Raw genomic sequence first — 19,755 nt, 5'->3', positions numbered from 1 at the left:
CTTTTTCCAGGTTTTATCTGTGCTCTGAAACACTCCTGAAACACCCTGCTGTGTCTTGGATAGCCTAATGTTAGATATCTCAGGTATTCTTCTTAATTGATACGGGGTGGTAATGATAAAGAAAAGGTATTTTACCTTTATCTTACACGTGGCTTTTTTTATTCTGTGTCTGATGCAGATACTGCAGATACTGGTTTCTTAAGAAGCTGTTAAAACTGCTGGGATGACGAATTAAAGTGTTCTGTATCTGTTATAAGGTAACTAGGCAGAACGAGATTAAAATTTGAAGTGAGACAAGACTGAAATGTGTGCTGGTTTAGGTTTTTTGAGTGTCTTTTCTGATGAGCTTGTACTCCCTGTAAAACCCTTGCTGGTGCTCAGATGAGCTCTGAAATGTCCCCTGCTCACGGTGACATTGGCTGCACTGCCCTCCTGCTGGGAGCACTCCTGGGCTCTGGCAGGTGCCAGGGAATCACTGCTGCTGCAGTCATCTCCATGGCAGCTAGGGGAGATTAAAGCAGGAGATTTCTCAGATGGTTTTGCCAATAATGATTAAAACAAAATAGTGTTTCATTATCTTTCATATGATTTCATGGAGATTAGAGGGAATAATCCGAATTTTTGGGGGATTTAAAAATTAACCATTCTGCTTGCAGCATGTTTGAAGATTAGGCATTTGAATCAGCTTCTATCTATGAAGATGTTCACAGCTTTGTTAAGATGCATTCTGAGTTCCCAGCTTTAGTTAGTTTAAAGATATTAACAAGTGATACTTTATTTTTCATTTTTCTCTCATTCCGTGGTGGAGAAGCACAATAACGTTTTCCAACGTAATAATAATAATAATTAGTTTCTTGTATCAGGCTTAGAACACAGTGAAGGGGAATGTAGACCTGGGGAGTGTGACATTTCTGTAGTGTTGGTAGGGCTCAGAGCAGGGGGCAGTCAGTGCTCTTATTCCTCTTCTCTGAGCTCAAACTCAGAAGATTTAGAAGTTCTGAAATGTCAAAAGTTCTGAAGGAGTACTTGCTGACATTCTAAGGTTTACCTTGCTGGACCCTTTGCTAAATTTAGGGAGTTTGGGTCTATGGAATTGAATAAAGAAGCACCTGAGGAGGTGACACCACTGGCTTTCCATGATCAGGTTTTTCTAAGAGAAAATTAATGGATGTGTTATTAGAGCTGAACCCCCCCCCCCTCAGAAAATGTCAGTGCCAGTCTCTGCTCTGGTTACAGCTGTGGCTGACTCTGCCCTGGGTGAGCTCCGACCTGCTCTGTGTGTTTGTGCTTTCATGGCAAACACCCTGCTGGGAAGTCATGGCCTCCCTGGGGCTAGTCAGATTTTTTTGGAGAATAACTTAAAAATCCGGTGTTAGAAGGAACTCCTGGCACATTTCCCTTTTAAATACCCACCAGCCTTCCCAGTGACAGCCAGTGCAAGATGGAAGCAGATGGAACTTGTAGGTTTTGGAAATAGAGTCACAGTCATCCTTTGTTTTGAAGTGCTGATATTTTCCTCTTGCCAGCAAAGGCCTTTCCCCAGTGCATCCCCTGTGGAACTGGGTGAGGGCACTGCCCAGCAAAGGCCTTTCCCCAGTGCATCCCCTGTGGAACTGTGTGAGGGCACTGCCCAGCACACCTGGGGCACAGAGGGTGGGCTGAGCTGCCAGACCCCAGTGTGTGCCGGGGGGCAGAGACACCAGGGAGTCCCGGGAGCTGAGTGCCCACAGGAGCTGAAACCCCAGTTCCCAGGTCTGAGCACACTGCTCAGAGGGGGTTGCACTGTGTTCCCCCCACGCTCAGCCTGCCCTGTCTGTGGGTCTGTCTGTGCCCTGTGTGCCTTGGCCCTGCTCTCACTGGGGACATTTCTGCCTTAGGGGAAAGCAGCAGGGCAGGAATGTCTGCAATGTTACAGCAGTTTCTAACACAGCACGTAGTTCTGCTGTTTGTTTCCAGGTGCTGCTTAGGATCATACAGTTTAACATGTTAGAATTATGCTCTGCTAAAACAAAAATTCACTTTTCTGGATTTTCTGTTTTCTAAAGGAGAGTGTTCTGTGGTTACCTGGCAGGTATGTTCAGTGAACATCTCAGTTTTCTAGAGCTGCAGCCATTTATAGTACAAGTCCCACCTGCTTTCCATTAGAACTTGAATTTATAAATTATTTACATGTTTTTGGAAAAAAATCTCTTCTGTCTTATAAATTCTTTCCTCCCCTTTACTGTACCAGAATAATGGGTTTAATTAGGGCCCTGTGAACATGCTAGTTCTGTATCAGTCAGCTGCAGTTCTCACCAGGGATTTTATTCAGTTTATTCCATTTCCCATGTGACTTCCAGAGATGAAATCTCACAACTTGAGTGTGAGCCGACCACGTAGGAGGGGACAGTGACGTGTCATTGTCTGAACAGAGATGGAAGCTGTTTGAGACTGTCTGAGAACAGTGCCTGGGGCTCTGGAACACAGAGCCCTGCCACAAAAGCCCAGCAGTCTGGTAAAGGATGTCCTTGGGTGGTACCATTGCTGGTCCCTCATGGCAGGAGGAGGTGGGGAGCAGCCCCAGGCCCCAAGCACATGTGGGGTGGAGCCCATGGCAGGCGTGTCTGCAGAGCGGGGCTGGCACAGCTGGAGCCACAGGGGGGAACTTGGGCCCTGAACAAATTCCAATACATCTTTAAGTGGGAAGAGTGGTTTGGGACAGGAGGTGTGTCTTGGAGTTTCAAGCATTCCTGGTCTCCTCTTCAGTAATTTTTGGAAGGTTTAGGTTGGAAAATAGGCCCAGTAGAACATAAGCTGTGTCTGTATCTGGCAGTGGGGAAGCTGTCTAAGATTTTCTGTACGTAAACTATGAGAGAAAACAAGGTGCAGTCTTGTGTGGCTCATGATCCAGTTTGAGAAATATGAAGAAATACTAAACTTCATAATCTATCCACATTTCTGTCATTCCTAACGAGCCCACTCTCCTAAATTAAAGGTGCTCTGTATGTAATTTGAATATATCTTATTATAATAGAATCTTCTCTTCGCTCTTCCTAGATTTAGCAACTGTAATTTAGATTTCATATTTCCATCTGAAGTTAATTGTTATTCCTCCTAGTTCAGGAGAAGCTGCCAGTGGTGCCTAATAAAGAGCACTCAAGGTAAATTATGCTTCATGTCAATTAATTTAAATTTTGTGCCAGTGTTCAGAAGAGATCCACCCCATCCCATAAACATTATTAGCATTACAGCACTGTTTCTTTGGGGAAATTATTGTGTATATGAAATAAGATTTTTGGAGTGAAAATTTCTTCTGGCCAAAGCCCACAGTGCTCTGCCTTGCTCTTACTACTTTCAAATTGTGTACTCCTGGCAGCTCTTTCAATACATGTTTCCAACACAATAATTTTCCATACAGACTTTTCCCCAGAATGACAGTTAGGGATTGGGCATAGAAAGGGTTCTTTTGGGACACGGTGGTGGAAGGGAAGAAATGCTGACTGTGTGATGCAGAGGTTCAGGAAAGCCCTGGTGCAGTGCAGTGCACACAGAAACCAAACCCACCGTGCTGGGCACTGGGGGGCCCAGCCAAGGATCCCAGAGCCCTTGGAATGAGCAGGGCCCTGTTTGCCCTCGGAACAGGCTCGAGGCACACAGAGAGGAGAGGCTGTGAGGTGTCCCCAGCACCCGGGGAAGCTCCTCCTGCAGAAACCAAACCACTGCCCTGTTCCTGCAGCACCTCTGGGGATGTTGGATCCCGTGTGCTGACTCCAGGGTCGGTGGGACACGAATGAGCCATCAGGAATGCAGGGCAGGGGCAGGGATGGGAGGATGAAAAGGTAGGAGTTCAAAATTTAAATCTGTATATTGTAAGTCGTATGAGGAGCAGCTGAGGGAGCTGGGGGGGCTCAGCCTGGAGAAAAGGAGGCTCAGGGGGGACCTTCTGGCTCTGCAACCCCCTGACAGGAGGGGGGAGCCGGGGGGGGTCGGGCTCTGCTCCCAGGGAACAAGGGACAGGAGGAGAGGGAACGGCCTCAGCTGTGCCAGGGGAGGGTCAGGTGGGACATCAGGAGGGATTTTGTCACAGAAAGGGTGGTCAGGCACTGTCAGGGGCTGCCCAGGGAGGTTTGGAGTGCCCAGCCCTGGAGGTGTCCCAGGAAGGCCTGGCCATGGCACTCAGTGCTCTGGGCTGGGGACAAGGTGGGCATCGGGCTGGGAGGGCTTTTCCAACCTCAGGGATTCTGTGATAACCTGTGTTTACAGAAGAGTAAATAATAATAAGTAAGCCCCAAATAATGAGATCTTTGGACCATTATTAACATGATCTGACTTGCACCAATTCCTCAAAGTGGATTTGAAACTTTTTCATGTCAATCCTAATGGAAGATCAGAGCATTGATCCTTTTTATTTTCACAGTGGCTTAATTTGGCAAGTGTGACAATCTGACTGAACTGTTGAGTATTGGGGTTCAGACCCCTGGGGGGTCACAGAGTGGAACCCCCAGTTGTGCAGGTGCTGTTCACTGCTGGGGTGGAATGCAAAGACTTGAGAAAATCTATGTCAGACTTCAGAAACAACTAGAAGTCTTTAAGCCAAATGAGCTATATTTGATTCTGCTATAGAAAGTCCCAATTTCTCCTGATCCCGTCCATCATTTTTCAGATTCCCTCTCAGTGGAACAGGGTGGGCAGTTTACCCTCCAGGTGATGAGGTCAGGTCATTACATCTCCAGAAAGGCCAAATATAGAATTCTTTTCTTTCTGAGAACTCCATCGGGAGCTTTATTCCTTTTGATATGCAGCTGTATTAGGGTTTTCTGCAGTATTCTGTTCCCAGTCCTTCTGTGCCTCCTGGTTTTTTGGGCATTGCAGAGGAGCTGTTCTGTTCCCAGCTGCTGCACTTTGGTGGGGGTGATTGTTGTTTATAATTATCCTGCACACTACAGTTCAAATAGATAATATCAGATGTTTCTCAATATCTGATAGACCTGTTGTTACCACAGTGACTGTGTCACATGAAAGGCAGCAAAAGGACACAGCCTCGTTTTTGAGATGGAGATTCCTGTGGTGTGTGTGGTTCTGGGGAGAATTTTTGGCTGCTACACACCCTGTGTTCTCCCTGCCAGGAGGATGGGATTTAGCTGCAGTTATTAGTCCTCTGCTTTTCCCACTCTGGCATCAGGGATATTTGGAACAACATATTTGTGTCACTGGAAGTAGGTGCCCCAGTTACAGATCTCACCTGCCCTGCGCTGTTGTTGAGACAAGTTCCTGTCCTGAGGATTATTCTGCAAATAGTAAATCTGGTTGGATCCCAAGTCCAAACCTTCACCAAGGGCCCACCTGCCCCACTGGCTGTGTTGTGTTGTGTGTTGGCCAGTTTGCTGCTGGGCACACGAGGAGGACACGGGCACACTGCACACAAAGCCCTGGGGGCAAACACGGGCTAAAGTTACACATCATTGTGGTGTCTGGGAGTTCTGGGGGCAAGGAACAGGTTGCAATACCTGTGGGACACGTTGTATGGGGTCAGGAGTTAAGTTTGTCAGGCACTTCGGACCAGTGTGTGTGTGCAAAACTAATAACAAAGTGTTCAGGCAGACATTCGGGTAACATTTTTTTAAGATGTTCTTTTTTTCCCAATATATGTTGATTTCCCTCCACATTGTGCATTTATTTGAAGCCTCACCAAGATGATATTAAATGCTGGATCACTTGTGTGTTTTGGTCACATGTTCTCTGTTTTTTGAGTCAGGAAACAGGATTCTTAAGGGTAGAGTGGCCTGGGCGTGCTAAATAAATTCTGGTGTAAAGTGAAGGTGGGATCAGCCTGCATGTTCTCTGGGATAGGTGTGTAAACTCAGCTTCTGTGAGGAGAACCAGGAAAACTTTTGTTGAAAGAAATCAGAGGAGGATATAGCTGAGTCATGGATATCCAGAATACAGCCCAAATTGTACCAAGTGCTGTGTGTGAATCCCAGCTCAAGTTGCAGTTCTCTGCAGTCAGGCTCAGGATCAGTGCAGGGTGGACATGCACTCATTGAAGGTGACAGGCTCACATTCTTTCCCACACAGCTGACTCTGATCCAGCCACCCAAGTGATTGTGGATGGTTTCTGGAATTGGTAGCAGATTAAGAGCCCAGGGCTTGCTTGTCCAGATTTGGTGTATGGCAGTGATGAAATGCCTCTGCCAAAGCCTTTGTAAGAGGATCCTTTTAGGGCTAATCTGAACTCCTGTTTGAGCTCTTTTCTGATTTCACGTGCTGTAGGAGCAGTGATTGAGTTGGAGGAGCTCTCAGCAGCTCTCAGTGGGATCAGTTTATCTACTGTGGTTCTTGCTGTGCTGACAGTCTCCCCTCTCAGCTGTACCACTCCTGGCTGGTTCTCACACACCCCTGTGCCCACCGTGCTACCACTAATGACCACTAATGACCACTAATGACCACTAATGACCATGCCCGGGGGGCACCAGGTGTGTTGAAAGAACTGTTTCTTGCAGCAGCTCTCCCCCCTCAGCTCTGCCTGAGCTGTGATTTAAGGACAGTGTTTGGTGTCACTGCTGGCACAGCTCGACTGGAATTTCAGGGGCTGAAGGAGCTGGTGACCTGCAGCATAACTGCTATTCCAGCAGTTCTACGGGAAAGACAAGCTCAAGATCCAGATTCCCTTCTGTGCTTCATCTCTACTGCTGTATCTGAAGGCAGTGTTTTGGGGTGTAACACCAAAGGCAATGCTGAATTTTTTTCTGTAGCCCTTCTGGCATCATAAGTGAACTGGTAATTACAGCTGGCTGCTCTGGCAGGGGCAGGGCACAGCCCTGTGCTTTGGAAAGTCTCCTGTTAGTCTCTCAGCTGATAAGATAATTTCAACCTCAACAAACAGAATAGGTCAGGTGAAGTCTTCCTTACTAAAATACATGTATTGATTATGTTATCTATAATAATAAAATAATTAAATAAAGCACACCCCTTTAAATAGAACAAAGGGGCAAATCTCACTAGCCAGATAAAAGGAAGCAAGTCAGAACTGACATCAAAATTGCGAAAGAAAAAGCAAAACTGAATAAAGAGCGAGATTTCCCCCCAGCACACTGTGCATACCATTGCTCATGCAGGATTGCCCTAGCACTGAGGCAAACAGGCTGCTGCTGGTTCCTCCCTCACTCCCATGTGCTGCACAGACACTGGAGTGAGCGTTGGAGCAGCTCCCAGCAGGGTTGCCCTGGGTGCCTCCTCGGGACTGGTGTCTGACACAGAAACGGCACCGACAAAACAAGCTCCTCTTGCACTTGTGTCTGAATAAATGCAGGTGTTTGGCAGCAGGAGCGTCCCAAACCCCAAACATACCGTCCCAACAGAGCAGCTTTTGTTGAGCAATAAGGAAACCTTAACTCCCTCCGTGTGCGCGGGGAGAGCAGCTGCAGCTGGTGCTGCGGGGACAGCGGGCAGAGAGGGGAGGGGATGCTGGGCCTGATGCTGGGCCTGCTCTGTGTGCAGGACGTGTGTGGCTGGGCCAGGGCAGCCCTGCTGGGGTGTGTTCACTGCCCTGCTTGGTGTGGTGAGGCCCTGGCACAGGTTGCCCAGAGAAGCTGTGGCTGCCCCACCCCTGGAAGTGTCCCAGGCCAGGTTGGACAGGGCTTGGAGCAACCTGGGCTAGTGGAAGGTGTCCCTGCCCATGGCAGATGGTCTTTAAGGTCCCTTCCAACCCAAATCAGTCTGTGACTATATTAAATAACCCCAAGGATTTGCTGCTAATTCAATATTTCTATTTCATTCTCCTCTAATTTATAAATTTGTCTTTAAAAGCGTTTGATTTGAATCTCACTGACATTATTGTTTGTCAGGAACTAATTCCTGGGATGATCTTGGGATCCATCTGTTGTGGTTTGATCTCAGTACAGACCATCACAGCAGGTGAAAGGTTTGGTCCCTGCAGTCTGCTTGCACAAGGACACACATCAGTGTCACTATCTCAGCAAATATGTGATGCAGGTCACATTCTGTAATGCCACTGCCTGAATTTGTAAAACAGGTCTTTTCTTAGACCTGATTAGATATGAAAACTGAGAAGAAAACAGGTGGCTGAGGAATATTTGATAAATGCTTCCTGACTGAACCCAGCAGTGGACTGGTGGGGTCTGTGAGTGACCCTTCTGGGGTTTGTCCTTCTGAGTGTTTGGTGTTGGCAGAACCTGGCTCCTGCCAAAGTCAGTGATAAAACTCCTCTGGAATCAGAAGGGGTGGGAGAATGAACCATGACACAAGTGCTTCAAAAATCCTGTGGGTTGCAGCATTTTGTCTTAGTCCTCCCACTCCTTCAGTTTTATTACTCTTTGTTGGAACAGCAGTTGTTGGTTTGGTGGGACCCATATTCCCACAAAACAGTCCCTGAGGTCCAACTGTGGGAAGTTACAGTGACTGACCCCTAAGGAAAAAGATTCTCCCAGATTCTCATTATTAAAAACCCTGTTCCAGGAGAAAGTTTATTTTATTCATTTTAAGAACCAACCTACTAATAGGTGTTTTGGATTGAATTCAGCCCAGGAGTGAGATTTGCTCACTCTGGAGGGGTCACTACTCGTACTCATCTTGGTGTGGAGAGCAGAACCCTGCCTGGATTATTAACATTGCTTGGTGACTTGGTGATTAATGTGCACGTCAGCATCAGAGACTCTTCCATTGTCTTTTTCCTTTTTTCTGCTCAAAAGACAGTTATATTAATAAAATGAACACCACTCTGTTAGGTTGTTGGGTTTTTTTAAAAAATAGGCAATCCATTTTTTAAACTTGTGTGGAACCATCACATTTATTCAATTTGGTCAGTTTAGTTAATAATGGGATTTTGTTTTTCAAAGGAAAAACAGGCTTTAATATATGGGTGTGTATTTCCATAAAGCCAGAAGCCCAAGGCAGCACAGAAATATGATGCATTCTCATGTGCTCACCACATTTCCATGCACAAATCAAATTAATTGTGTGCATGTTTTTGCTTGGGGCCTTGTGCTTCTGTTTTAAAAGGAGGGTGTCTTTTATTTTGTTTTATCTTAAAGCAGAGTTCCTTAGGAATTCCTGCAGATCAGTTTGGCTCTGCAGCTTGTGGTTGCCGTGGGGCACTTTGGAGACAGTGGGAAGGTCAGGAATAAGACTGGATTTGTGCTCTGGGACTGTAGCAAAGCCAAAGGTGCCACAGAGACTTGGTTCCACAAATCCACGGTGCTTCCAACAGCCAGGCTGAGCTCAGGCTGCCAAAAATCCTGCCAGATCATCTTGCACCCCTTCTAAGGAAAATGAGGAGAGAAAAGTGCAGCAAGGGCAGATGAGAGGCACAGAAGCAGGGATGCTGTTCCTGAGGCAAGGGTGTGTTATCCCAGACATTCCCAAGGCACGGGGGGTCCCAGGGATCTCCACTCCGGTGCTGGAGCACAGCTGGTCTCAGAACCAGCAAAGGTGTTTGTGGTTTCTTGGTGTGTCTTAAAATACAGGCAGAGTCTGTCCTGACTCATATCTCAAAGTGCAGCCAGGAAAGCTGATCCAGCCCACGGAGTGTTCCAGGCTGAGGGGTTCGTTCTGCAGGGGTAGAAATGGGAGTGTAAGATGTGATCCCCTGGTTTGGCCTGAGTTCAGCACAGATAAAGCTGTGAATGGAAGGACAGAGCCAGGGGTTTCTGGAGTTGCAGATTGGATGGTGATATATCAGCCACGGGAGAGGAATCTGAGAGAGTTCTGTGAGAGAGAGGGAATGTGACCTGCACACAGCCCAGTGTGACCCACCTGGGACAAAGGGGAAGGCAGAGACACAGATCCACCTGTCTGGGCTCACAGTAACTCAGGAAGGATTCCATTGCCAAAAGAAAACTGGCTCTTCGAGGCTCCAAGAAACTGCCCCTTGGAAGTGTCCCTGCAGCTGGGAAGCCCTGAGTCCCAGAGCCTTCCAGCTTGGGCAGCTGTGGAATGGTCCCAGTGTCTCTGTGTGCTCAGGAGATGACAAGGAGAACAGTTGCTGTTATTTGTGAGGTTCTGCAGAGGATGGTGCTCCTCCCTCCCAGCTGTGGGCTGTGCTTTGTGGGGCAGTGGTCAGTGCAGACCTATATCCACGTTAGCTGGAGGAAGGGGAACTCTTCCCAGTTTTCTTTGGCAGTTCATTGTTTGGTTGCCATCTGGTTGCTGGTGTCAGGAAAAAACGGATTTTGCACCAGGAATAACATTTTTTTTTCTTGTAATGAACAACAGTATCTTTGTTACATGCCTCTGATTAATTGAGTGAGAGGTAAGACCTGGAGGTTCTTGGTTCTTTGTTCTGGTATGAAGTATTTTTGTTAGGAATGGCCAGTTGCCAGCTCAGCTGGTTGGACAGGAGTGAGGAGCAGTTTTCATGTCGGGTGCGTGCATGGCACGTTTGGGTTTGGGTTAATCCTGACTCTTCTGTTCATGCACAGTTCATTGACGTGGCTGCTAAAATCTGCAATACACTGACAAGTTACTTACACCCAGTATCCAGCAGGGGCTGGCAGGATGCCTGTGTGTATCCCACAGAAAAAGTGTGCATTCAAAAGTGGAGGAATTCGATCAGCCTTCAGGAATGGCCCTTTGAGGGAGAGGATTGTGTAAATGGTGTAGGAATTAAGTTGGGGAGACTTCAGGGTAACCTCTCTAAATTTTTACTCATGTTGTAAGGTTTAAATTGTTCTCTCAGTCACTTTTGTGATGCCAGGTTATGCCACTCTCCATCCCCACTTCCCCTGGGATCTGAGTGGCTCAGGGGGGTTTTTCATGGTTGGCAGCTGCTCTGACTACATCTGGTGAGGGGACTGGCCCCTCTCCCTCCCTCCCTCCCTGGCTCCAAAGGCCTTGTGTGTGAATTCTCCTTGGCTCCCTGTGTTTCCCTGCAGCCTCCCTCCTTCAGCCTCCTCCAGTGCTGCCTTTCCTGTGCCTTTACTGTCCCTTTCCCTCCATTTCCATATCCTGAGCAAGCTCCCATCCCTGCTGTTCCTGTTTATACAAGCTGGTTCACGTGAAGGAAATTAAGATGTTGTTTAGCCAAACTGTCTCACTGCACATTTTAATTCTCTAGATTTATGATAGAGCAGCTGTGGCTCAATCCCATTTGAAAAGCTTCTGGGATCTTTTCCTGTAAGTGTGAAGTGATATAAACCCTTGGAAAGGGAGGAAGATTTTATCTAAAGCAATAACAGTAAAATCTGTTTATATTCAGGCTGTTCGTAATACAGGACTGAAGCATTCTTTTAGCAGGGAATTTGTACCTATATGTAATTTTAGCCCAGTTGCCATAAGGGTTGGAGTCTCCCTAAAAAGCCCCCAAACTGCTGCTGTTCACCAGCAGTTCTTTTAGAACTGAGGGGAAGGGGGGGTCAGGTGCAGTTTAGCTGACATGCCAAGCAGGTCTAAGTGTGTATGAACACACGTTGCTCACAAGTCTGGTGCAAAACCTTGGTACAGAAGCAGTCACTGCCTGATCCAGTCAGTCAGTGCTGAATTCTGCCCTGAAGGAAGAGGAAAGGAAGAAAATTCCCTGTAGAAAGAGTTCAGGAGTGAGAGTGCAGGAGGATTTGCTGTAGAGGACAGTTTGGGTTTGTGATGCTTCCCTTACCTGGGGAAGCATCCTGGTGACATCCAGAGGAATTCAGAAGAGATCTGATAAGGCATTATTTTATTAGCTTCTTGGATCAGCTACAAAATCCATGTGACATTGTACTCTTAGGTGGCAACAGACAGTTTATCACTGAGGAAGATCACAATCTGAGTTTTTCCTCTAGGTTGTACTGCTCTGCTTGTCACTGTGGGGACTGAACCAAAAGGGATTGAAACTGGTGCTGCTGATTTTTATCACTGCCATCCCTGAACACTCTGCCCAAGCTGCTCTCCAAGGGGGCATTGATTTCTTTAACAGGAAAAAGATTGTGTACGAATTAAGTATAAATATAGTGTGAAAATGAAACAAATTTCCATGGCTGCTTCTATGTGATTTTACAGCAAATGCAGGAATGTTCTCCCAGTGGATTCACATTTGATGTATTTCTTTTTTCTACATAATGAAATGTTAAAAAAACCCAGAAGCTTTAAATAATAGAAGAGGAAGACAGTCATACTGGGGCTGAGCAGAGCAGTCCCAGTTTGACTAATGTAACTGTACATTCACTCTGGACCTTTGTCAGCACACATTAAAAATACCTCATCAGTTTAACCCATTTCCTTCTCTAGGAGAATCCTGGGGGATCCTTGCTGCTAACTGCGTTGGGAGCCCCAGCCAGGCTGGCAGAGGAACCTCTGAATGTTTAACTTGCCCATTGTGTGATGGCTGTGGCACGGGCTGGCTCAGCACAGCTCTGCCTTGGCAGCAGCGGGGATGGAGAGAGGTTTGGGTGCTTGTTTTGGGCATGTGGGGTTGGACAAGCCCTGCAGGTGCTGTGCCTGGCCCTGGACTGCCCAGAGGGTATTTACAGCTCCTGTGCCTGCCTTGCTCTGCTGCCTTCTCTGGGGGGGCTTGGCGTCTGATCTGATCTGCTTTCAAAGCTGGGAGCAGAGTTTCAGGCAAATTTGACTCAGCCCTTTGGTAAGAGCACTGTGGGTAAGTGTCAGATTCGTTCCTAATCCTCTGGTGGGCACAGCCATGCCAGACAGAACTTATGGAGGAGCTGGACCTCAGCTCTTCTGTTTGCAGAGGGAAAGCTCTGAGGAACTCCTGGAAACCAGGTGAGGCAAAGACCATAATTTTCTTCCTGCTAGAGTCTGTTTAAAATGCTGAAATGAATGTTTCATATACCAGTAAAGCCAAATTCTTTTTATACCCAAGGACTTAAAAGGAAAGTATGGACTTGCACCAGCTGGGCCTTTAAGGGTGTCTTCATACATATTTGAAATCTGGCAAGCAGCAGTGTTTTACTGTGGGTCTTAAGGATAATTTACACTGAAAAAATTTACACCTAGAAAGGAAAGAAACAAATTGGTCACACGATTTTCTCAGCTTACAGTTCTTGGCCGTTGTCACAGGGCAGCAGTGGTGACCTGCACTGTACCACACCTAAAAACCACCTTAGAGGTGAGCACACTTATCTCAGAATGTTATTGGCCTTAGATTCTTCACTTGGATGTCTTTCCATATGGGAAGAAGGTACAAAGTGTTCAGCTTCAGGGAGAATGGACATTTTCTGGGTAGCAAACACTGTGTTTGCACTGCTTTCAGCTCTGAGACCCACTTAAACAGCTGGACTTCAGGAGAGGGCTGAGGCTGTTTTGTTCTGACCCACTTTGCTGCACTTGTGCTTTAGTTCTTCCCTGCAGGTACTCAGGGACACTGTGAGTGTTTGGGGTGGGAAGGGGAAAGGTTGAAGTGTGGGCTGAGGGAGGATCCCCCCAGCTGTTCTGGGCAGTGCTGATGGCATTGGCATCAGGAGGCATCACATTCTGCTTGCTGCTGCTTTATGGGAACTATAAATAGAGAGCTGGGGCCCTCCTGAGTGAAACACTCCCCTTCACTGCCATTAAATCCCAGGTTTGCCCCTTCCCTGTGCCACACATCTGTCATCAGCCTGCTCTTTGTCCTCTGGTGTCTGTGCCCATCACAGACCTTTCACCAAAAGCTGAAGGAGGTTGCTCAGCAGGTGTTACATTCCCGTTCTCAAAGTTAATCCAATGCTTTCTCCTTTCATTTCCCCTCCTTTCTTTAAAATTCTGACTTTAGGCTCTCACTTACCCCATTCTACTGAAATCAGTAGTTTTGTACCTGGAGAACGTGCACTCTCTGTGTTGGTTTGCTTTTACCTGGATGTGCTTGGCTCCTGTGGGACTGGAAGGCAAATGGGAAGAGCTAATTGTGGTAGAGAGCTCTGTAAAAGCTCTCTCAGACCATTCTGTTAATGCATTGAAATCCTGGAGGTCTGAGTAGCATCCACCTTCCTAAATCCTGTGGAATAGTCGTTCAGACTTCCCAGAGAGCTCACAGTAGGACCTGAAGTTGTATTCCACTGACTTCTTTCAGGCTTTATCAAAAACTCAGTGTTTGGGTCACACTTCATAAATATCGAGTTCTGCAAAGCTTCATAAACCTCCTCTGCTCTTGAGCTCTGCCTTAAGTGGGCTCCTGTGAAGGGGTTTGTCTGTCAGGGTTACTGGGCAACCCAGCTGAGATTTGTCTCAGAAAGGAGGTGATTTTAGATGGAGTGATTGACTGAATGTAGCGAGCTCTCAGCTGATTCTGGCTCTAAAGCTCGGAGTGAATGGCAAGAGGGGCATCTTTGCACCACCAGAACACCCTCTGAGGTGTGTCAGGGCCCAGTGCCAGGACACTCCTCCTGCTCCTGTGATACAGCAGCACAGGCAGAAACAGTGGGGCTAAAAATACTGGAGTCTGAGTTGTGCTGAAGGAGAATCATTCCTGTTAAAGAGCATTAAATCTGTGAAAACCCAGCAGATGTTGCACAGCAGTAAAGGATTTGTGACTTTGCTTGCACTTGCTTTCCCTCAAGTGCCATCTCCAGGTTGGCATCCACACCTGCACAAGCACAAAGCAGAGTTAATCTGGGCAGGGTTTGGGTTTGGATCCTTCCAAAGAGATGATGGGATTCTCTGAGATTCAGTGGCCCCATGTGCTCTGGGGGCTGCCCCTCCACATCCCAGCACTCTCTCTGGGAGGGCAGACAGGATCTGCTGCAGATGTGCTTTGGTGAACCAGCTGTTCTGTGTCTGTCAGTGATGCACAGGATCCTGGGATGTGAGCTCATGGCACTTGGAGGACAATAAATGCTATATAAATTATTGTCCTATACTTATAGAAGTCCAGACAGGACATTTGGTTCTCTGCTATTGCCAAGAGAGTTAATCTGGACTTGTGTAATGATTCCAACTTCCACCTTCTTGAACTGTGGCTGATGCAGCTGATGCATTGGATGTACCCTTGAACAAAGAAAAGATAAAAATTAATTTAAGAATATTTTTAATCCTGCTATAAGAGACTGTATTTACACTAGTTTCTATCACTGCAATGGGATGTTTTAAAAGAATGAGTTGGTTTAATGGGCCTTAGTTATATCACATATTCATTGTTATGAATAATGGATTTTGATGGAATAACATTTTCATTTTTATAAATGAAGCATTGTAGCAGTGGTCACGTAATGCCACACTGTCCCTTACACTTTTCTGTAATCAAAATTCTTAATTTAGATTTGTTTGCATTGGGCTAAAATGATGTTTGATTCCTTTAGTACCTGTGCTTGGCAGGAGTACAGATCTGCTCCCTGTAAGCAGAGGAAATTACTCGGGATGCCTTGAATAGTTCCGTGTGGGGAGGTTCAGATGCTTCCCACGAGGAGCCAGCTGAGCCTGGAGCTCTTCCCGGGAGACAGCTCGTTCTTCCCCCGGGATGTGTGAGACTAAATCCCTGGGTCCCTGGGATGGAGGCTCTGGGTGAGGAGATCTGCAGCACTGTCTAATTCTGTGATCAAATATATAATGTTTAGAAAGAAGTCCTTGCATACATTGTCACAGAAAGCATTAAGCAGGGAAGAACTCTGGCTGCTAAATATGGCAGATGCACTGGGCTGAGGGGTTGCACTGGGCAGGAGCACTGTGTGGAATACTCAGCACTGTGTGGAATACTCAACACTGTGTGGAATACAGTTTACACAGAGCTGAAATGCTGCAAGTCAGGAACTGTTTCCTGCACAGGAGCAGAACAGCCTGTAGCTCCATCACCAAATTCATGTGTGTGCAATTACAGGCAAAATATTTGCCAGCCTATAATGAAAACAAACATGGCTGGCAGAATTGACAAAAGAACTATACTGTAGGTACAGCGAATTCCCCCTAAATAGAAAAGAGGTTATGCCAGAACTCAAAATTCTAGGCTCTTATTTGTAGGCAGCACAGAAGGGAAGGGCAGCAGTGGTGTTTCTGGGATCACTAACCCAGTTGGGATTGGCACAAATGGCCTGTTTGTGCTGGAGACTGTTAGTGCTTATTGAAAGTGCCCTTCCTTTGAATGCTGTGTCCCTGCATCCATAGCATTCCACGTCCACGGGCCGGTGTGCAGCCGGGTTCTCTGTGGGGGAAATGTGCAGAGTGTCCCTGACATCCCTGGGAACTCAGGATTGCAGGGATGCAGCCTCTGTCACCGAGCATAGAAACAGGCACTTCAGTGAACTTGGGTCTGGAGATGTCTTGGAACAGTCTTTGGAGATTTTCCTTTGTTTCAAAATGAAGGAGTGAAGAGAACTTTTGCAGGAACTGTGTTCATATCTCATAGCAGAAGAGATTGTCACAGCGTGTTCAGAAGCACATTTCTACCTAATTTTCGTGTTATTAGTGAAGCTAAAATAATTCTTCCAGTTATATTTCCAATAATCATTATAAGGAATGGGCCAGATTCCTGTTCCTGGGCTATTTTTATACCTCTCCAAATGGAGCTCTAAGTGGGTGCAAATTACCTCTGTAACTGCACAGGTGTGAGTTCCTGCCCCCCGCTATTAGAGCATTTAAAAGGAGGGTTGGTGGAGAAGCACTTGCATGAGCAGAGCTCCCTGCATTTCCATTATTCCCAAACTTGGACTTTTTTCCTCCTTCCAGAAAACAGTGGAGAGAACCTGATGCTAATGAAAGGCTGATTTCCCAGCCCTGGGGACTCGAGCTGTGCTTCCCCAGTGAACAGCTCTGGTGAGTCTTTCTCTGCCCATTCAGTCCTCGTGCCTCGGCTGGAATTGTGAGTCTGGGTGGAATCTCTGCCTACAGCCCCGGAGTCCTTATTCAGCTTTTACTTAAAACTTCCTCAAACAGATTAAGGTCAAAATCAGCTGAAATTCTCTTGTTTAACATGTGAGTGAAACATTCAGTAGCCTGTGCTGAGCCCCCAGTGCAGCCTCTGGCGAGGGCTGTGCCTGTGTGCCACTGGCACTGTCCACCCAGGAGCCCTGGAATGGCAGCTCTGTTTGCTCTGGGGCAGCTGGGGCAGTGATTCCCCTGTGCCACTGGCACTGTCCACCCAGGAGCCCTGGAATGGCAGCTCTGTTTGCTCTGGGGCAGCTGGGGCAGTGATTCCCCTGTGCCACTGGCACTGTCCACCCAGGAGCCCTGGAATGGCAGCTCTGTTTGCTCTGGGGCAGCTGGGGCAGTGATTCCTGGCACACTGTGATGAGCTGGAATTAAAAGTAAAGTCAAGTCATCCTGTTTTCAAATCCACACACATTCTCCTCCACTCCAGCTCCCACATGTGAACACATTCTTGAAGAAATCTCTGTTTGAAGGAGAAATAGTTTGCAGCAGCTTGGAATATTTAATCCAAGGCAGTGCTTGCCTAGGCCACACATAAATGGATCGAACTGCAGCTCCCAGGCCCTTCCCTGAGCCTGTGCAGACCTTGCTGGGGTGGATGATGCTGATGGAGCCCCTGCACTGCTGCCACGTGCAGGGGGGGAATGAGGTGTAGCTGTGCCCTTGTCCTTGTGAGCCAAGGGTGTCCTTGGCAAGGCACTGTCAGCAGGGAAGGGGCTCACAAAGCACGTTACAGTGCAGGTCTCCATGCCCAGGGGTGGGGTGGCCCCTGGGTGGATACTCAGCTAATCCCCCCCCAAAACCCCGGTGGGATGTGACCTCTGCAGGGCAGTGCAGGGCCAGCTGAGGTCAGGGAAGGTCGTGGCTGCCCCAGCTGAAGCTGCTCAGAACTTGAGAGAACAGTAAATTCTCTTCTATGAAAGACGACCAGAACCTGGGGAGGGTTTCTCAGATGAGCTGTTACAGACAGGCTTGAAAGGCAGAGTTCTAGAAATCCTGAGATTTTTTGTAGCATGCTACCAGGGCTGTGGTTTTCCAATAGCTTTTCCAGAGCTATCAAATCTGAGATTAAGTGTCATGTAATCGAAAATATTCGTGTGATTCCAACTAATTTAAACACATGGGTGCAGTGTGGACCTTGATATGGCAAATAGAGGCCATTGCAGTGGGCTGGGCAGCCTGTCTGGGGACTTCAGTTGATCCTGAATTTGGCACTGCTGTACTGACAGGGTGACAAAGTCAGGGAACAGTCTCTGTGTGACTGCAGCCACCACAGCTGCTCTGGGTTGGGCACTGCAAGATGACGTATTCAAGCAAATCAGTCGTGTGAACTTCCACTGGAAACATTAGTATTTAATTTTAGCCTTTTTTTCACTCTGGAAGTGAACTCAGGGATGCTGCTTCTGCATTTTAAGTCTCCAGTGAACCAGGTCTGAGGTTTTGATTCAGCCCTTATTCATTCTGATTCAGTCAGATTCCCACACAGTTCTGTGAGAAAAAACGAGTGATAATCTGTCATAAAAATTCCTCAGGATATGTGTGCATCACCACAGTTAAAGATGTGTTCTGTCTGTTTAAGCCAAGCTACACAAGTCCCTGTAGCTTTTGAGACACTCTGGCACTGTATGAAGGCATTTCAGGGAATACTGACCACATGGATTTTGTTACTTCTAGTCTTCACACTAGAGCTTTAAACTCAGATGAAAGGCAGGTGGAATCTGGCTTTGGAGAGGTCAAAAAGAGAATTAAATCTTACTTTCTGTCTGGTACAGCGAATGTCTGTGGAAGAGAGGGATTATAATGATGTCCCCTCGTCATTAGGACCTCCTGCAAACACCCCTAAGGGCTGTGGGAATGAATGCAAGGAGCTGGATGGAATGCCCGGCCAGAGCATTGTGTCTGGATGGATTTCCACATGGAAAGCCACCCGAGATCCCTTTGTTCCGAGAATGCCTCTCTGGGGACCCTCCCTGCAGTGCGTGGTGCTGCTACCCAGAGCTCTGCAGCCTTATCCTGCAGGAGAGGGGCTGGGCACAGGATCTGGCCTTGCTGTCACTCTGTGTTCCGCTGTCCCCTCTCTGGGGCAGTGTAACACCGAGCTGCAGTAGAGCATGACCCTAAGGAGGAGTTCAGTGAGCTGCCTCCTGCCTGGCATGAGGGTGTGCAGCTCCTCTCCCCCGCCTCCTGCCCGTGCTGTTTGTGTTTCCCCGTGCAGGATTTGTGCTCACCAGCACTCCTGAGCCCCCCTGTGCTGGCTGCAGCTCCAGCTGCTCCCATCTGTGCGTGGATCCTGCTCTGGGCGGTGCTGCTGCTCCTGAGACAGCAGATTTTAGTGTAAATAAATTCACGTGAGAAGTACACAAGAGAGAAGGACTTGGAGCAGGCGAAGAGGGAGGTCCTGAGTGTTCCAAAAACTCCCCAAAGCTCTCGGGGGTTGCCTTTTTACAGCACACACTGACTGCAAACTGACAAATTGTTGACAAGAACAACTCCTCGGCCCCCCTGGAAGTGCCCACGACCACAGATGCTCTACAAAGAGTTCAGGGAACTTCACTGAGTGTTGATTACTGCAGATGAGGAGGAACTATCACCTTTGAGTCTGGGTGAATTCGAATTGTTTAGGATAGAACACACAGTTTAAAACAGAGGTTCTAGGAGATGTTTTTCAAATATATTAACCTTGATCCAACTGAAGATTTAAGTTAGACTTAATAACATGGCTTAGAATATTGTTTTGACATCAAAGACACAGAGTCTTTGAGTTCTTTATCATCATTTTCAAGGTCTTCAAGCCTTTGTCAGTGCTTTAGCATTCTTTTAGGACTGGGCTAAAGCACAGGCAGAAAATTCCAAGGTTTTATTAGACACAATTGCTCGTTCCATAATGAAATGTAAAAAAAGATTCTGTGTTAAAAATATAAACACATGGAAGCATTAAGAAAACCTGTGTGAGCTCATTGAGTGCGGATTAGATAAGAAAAATGCTGACTGGAT

At 47.2% G+C, this 19,755-nt stretch overlaps 1 long non-coding RNA gene across 2 annotated transcripts in view; it reads left to right on the top strand.

The window, feature by feature from the left end:
• Window positions 1-19,140, top strand: part of LOC113993033 — a 59,584-nt gene extending 40,444 nt beyond the window's left edge. Inside the window, exons 2-5 of one of the 2 annotated variants that reach the window (XR_005566688.1) lie at window positions 11-83; window positions 179-257; window positions 16,561-16,647; window positions 18,977-19,140. This is a non-coding gene — a long non-coding RNA (uncharacterized LOC113993033). Of the gene's footprint in view, window positions 1-10; window positions 84-178; window positions 300-16,560; window positions 16,648-18,976 lie in introns of those variants that run through there. The other variant, XR_003542456.2, reaches the window with a different exon arrangement.
• The last annotated feature ends 615 nt before the right edge of the window (window positions 19,141-19,755 follow it).

This window comes from Pipra filicauda, unplaced genomic scaffold (assembly GCF_003945595.2).
Source record: "Pipra filicauda isolate LSUMZ 115617 unplaced genomic scaffold, ASM394559v2 scaffold78_size3787270_pilon, whole genome shotgun sequence".
Taxonomy (NCBI): domain Eukaryota; kingdom Metazoa; phylum Chordata; class Aves; order Passeriformes; family Pipridae; genus Pipra; species Pipra filicauda.
Note: the sequence above shows the minus strand (reverse complement) of the source record. Positions and strands in the feature narration are given on the sequence as shown.